This window comes from Oryzias melastigma, linkage group LG1 (genome assembly GCF_002922805.2).
Source record: "Oryzias melastigma strain HK-1 linkage group LG1, ASM292280v2, whole genome shotgun sequence".
Classification (NCBI taxonomy): domain Eukaryota; kingdom Metazoa; phylum Chordata; class Actinopteri; order Beloniformes; family Adrianichthyidae; genus Oryzias; species Oryzias melastigma.
Genome location: NC_050512.1, coordinates 15,143,076 through 15,146,953, shown reverse-complemented (window position 1 = coordinate 15,146,953; position 3,878 = coordinate 15,143,076). Strand labels below are relative to the sequence as shown.

Genomic DNA, 3,878 nt, shown 5'->3' with positions numbered 1-3,878 from the left:
ATGCGGCTGTGGGCCAACAGCTTCTTTTTTTTTTTCATTCTTTTTTGAATGGCACACATGTTTCAGACACACATCAATGAACAAAATATTTTAAGGAGAAAAAAATGTGGGTGCTTGAAAATGTGTTTTTGCCAGAATTCTGTTATTCTCAGTGGAACGTCTGTTAAGTATTTTGTTTAGTGTTTATTTATTATAGATAGATAGATAGATAGATAGATAGATAGATAGATAGATAGATAGATAGATAGATAGATAGATAGATAGATAGATTTTTTTAAAGTGTAAATAATCCACTGTAATTTAAAGAACTGATTAAGAATCAATAACCAAGTGTGCTCTAAAAGCTGGCGTGCAGATTACATTTGATTGAACAGTGCGGGTGATTCCGAGGATAAGTGTCTTCTGCGTGCTGCACTGCCTCTGCAGCATGTTCCATAAGCATTGTACTTTGCAGTGCACTGCAGCAGTTGAGGTGTTGAAAAGTGATCATTACAGCTGATGAGGCGAGGGCTCGGAACGATGACAGCGTGACAGCAGAGAGCTTTTTAATTTGTCGGATCAGATTGTGACACGCTCCATCACAGGACGCAGGGAATCTTTTCATTTGTGCAGGAGAAGGGGGGAAAGGAGGTCAATTAGCATCAAGCGTCAGACAACCCGGTGACAAGCAATATATTACTTTGTAGGACAGTCAGACTAATGAGAGCGGCAGAAGAAATATTCAACCAGGTTGGACAGAATTCTGCAGTCGTTCAGCCACATTAATCACTTGTGTCACACCTAGCATCTGCGTTCCTTACAGCCTATCGCATATCACTTCTACTCTGTCTTTAGGTGTCCCAGTTTAGTTTCTTGTTATGTAAGGGCAGGTCTTATCAGCAAAACATCTCTAATTTTTAGTATTATTTCAGAAACAATGCACTTATTCTTGTAATTATTTTGGTCAAATCTTGTCCAACCTATCGAATGTGATGTCAGTATTGTTTTAAAATTCACAGACTTCTTCAGTATAGTCTTTGCCAAAAGCAACGAGAGAAAAAAAAAAAGATCTCATTTTATCAAGAGACAGTCTCAAAGTGAGTTTCTTTCTTCTTTGGCCAGAAAGGCTTTATTTGACTGGCTGTCAGGTTTAAGGCATCTGTCCTGATATTGATCTGGAGTACCTAAAGGTATGTGACATCATTATGAGGCTTGACCTTATCATCTGCTGCCCTGCAGCCTAAAAAACTGGGTTGGGCCAGAAACGGATGTGTCTCCCTAAAAGGTTGGCACCTGGTGCGCGATAGGGAAATTGGTGGTGTTATTTGTTTTTCTTTTAGCCTGGGGAGGTTGACTTTTAAGCTATGCCACTTTTGCTGCTTTTCTGCTTATAAAAATTAATTGAAATAAATATGGAGATGTGTCTCACCTCAGCAGACTGAAATCATGATATAAAGGAGAGAGGAAAGCTTCTGCCTGAACCTGCTCTGCTCTCAGACTCCACCTGCAGGACCTTTTTCTCACTGGTTTGCCCCCTAACCTATGAGGACATAGTGAATACTTTTGTTAAAAATGGGGTTTTACATGTTTTTTCAGTTGTAGCTTAATTTATTAGTGTTGTTTTGCCTTTTGTTTGTCTATTTGTCATTTTTATTCTGATGTAAACTGATTTTAGTGCTCACTGAAAATTCGGTGGTAATTGACTCTATTCAATAATGATGTTTTAAACCACGTTTTTATCGTTTAAACTCAAGCTGGACTATTAGGAGGATGCAATGTCTGATGGAAAAACATTCATTTTGCTATGAAAACATGCACAAACACAACACCCAAAATTCTACTGATTTATGGTGGATTTTTCCTTTTTTCATTACAGGGAACTTCACCGACATCCAACTCTGTGTGGATTGGAGCACATGTATGTAAAGTGATCAGAGAAACAAGTTCATAAAAATAAAAAACAGACTACATCAGAGACTTTTTTTGTTCCTTTAAATGTAAAGAGTGCACCAGAACTATAGGTTAACTAAAGCCACACCGTATCCAAGCCTACGATAAAAAGTTTGTCCAGCTTTGACAAGAATGGGTGGAATGAGTGCTAAGCTGTTAAAACAGGTAATAGTGAACTTGCAGGGCTGAGCACAGCCTGATAAATGCACGCAGGGCCAATATCTGTGCCAGGCTTGCATCAGTTTAACTGAATGATAAATGACCTGACCAACATTCTTAGACACAATTGCACTTTCCAAAATCCTAAGACCGGTTAATACCCACAACTAATTATCATCTCAAAGAAAAACCCCCTCTGCCAAACCAAACATTTCACCTCCTTGACTATGAAACATAAAACTCCACTTATGGTTTTGTTGCATTCAAGTAGATCCTAAATTAGGATAAGTTTGGAGCAGAAGTTTGCATCAATGCTTTTAAGTTGATGTCCACTGAGAAAAAGAAGGGTGGACACAGCAAGAAAAGAGATTAACTCTCCAGGTTAAAACAGCTTTTCGTCAACATGGCTGTCATCCAACAAGAGTGCTCACTATGCAGCTCTGCCACTAATTTACAGTTAGTTGACTAACAGTTGACTGCTGTTTTACACTGCTAGAAAAGCAGGATTCTGGTCAAAAATGGACAAATGGAGCATAAGCGGAGAAACGCTTTTCTTCACGTGGGTGTGCACAGAAGTTTACATTTAAATGTAAGTAATTACTTTGTGTTTTAGCATGACCTTTTTAAAGTTATAAAACCACTGTTGCTTTGTAAATTCTAGCGATAGAAGATCGGCAGAAACTTAGTTGACCATGAACTATTTATAACGTTATCAAGTGGAAGTGACGTCCGAATTTGGAGACACCACTTTTTCATTATTCTTCGTTTTTAGAGCTTAATGTATGGATAAGAAGAAGGTAAGAATACGGATTTGAACTCCTTCAGATATGAAAGCGGATCTGCAGCACTTAATGTGTCTTCTTACATCTAAGAAAGAGAATTTTTGAATAAAAGAATTAGTGGCTGTTGCAGTAATTTAAGTCATCATAAAATGTTTGGCTATGTCCGAATTCCCACACTAATCGCTTTAACTACCAGAACAACTATATAGTGTAGGACTGTCTAGTGCCCTGGATTTTAAAAAATTTGGACACAATCTTCACTACTTTTTTTTTTTTTAAATGCTAGATATGACGTCACCAATTTCACAAAGTAAAAATGGAATCAATGCGAACATTTTACGTCTATTTATGACTCCATTGTGTTCTGATGTTGGGGCTGCACGGTGGCGCAAGTGGTTAGCGCTCTCGCCTCACAGCGAGAAGGCCCCGGTTCGACTCCCGGCTGGGACCTTTCTGTGTGGAGTTTGCATGTTCTCCCCGTGCATGCGTGGGTTTTCACCGGGGACTCCGGCTTCCTCCCACCGTCCAAAAACATGCTTCATAGGTCAATTGGTGACTCTAGATTGCCCCTAGGTATGAATGTGTGAGTGACTGAGTGTGTGTTTGAGGCCCTGCGACGGACTGGCGACCTGTCCAGGGTGTACCCCGCCTTCGCCCATCAGTAGCCGGGATAGGCTCCGGCACCCCCGCGACCCCGAAAGGGACGAAGCGGTCAAGAAAATGGATGGATGGATGGATGGTTGCTATGGAGATAATCCTACAGAAAAGTCGCCATTTTGAAAAAAAAAATGTTTTTGTCATGAACTTATTTAACTTTTACATTTTATTTACACATTTACATTTTTAATTATTGTATTTATTAATTATTTTTTTGTTTTCTGTTTAAAAATACCTTTAAAACACCTTGTTCTTGAATTTTCTGGGGTTAAAGTGAGAATTTACTGTTTTGTTTTTTTAAAAATTAGGCATTTGTTTAGTTTTGCAGAAGGTGATTTTTATAACTTAATA

The 3,878-nt window shown here is 38.8% G+C and overlaps 1 long non-coding RNA gene across 1 annotated transcript in view; it reads left to right on the top strand.

Moving 5' to 3' along the window:
* The first annotated feature begins 2,554 nt into the window (after positions 1–2,554).
* The window catches only part of LOC112137155, a 2,500-nt gene continuing 1,176 nt past the window's right edge, over positions 2,555–3,878 (top strand). The window contains exon 1 of the long non-coding RNA XR_002917495.2: positions 2,555–2,677. This is a non-coding gene — a long non-coding RNA (uncharacterized LOC112137155). The remainder of the gene's footprint in view (positions 2,678–3,878) is intronic.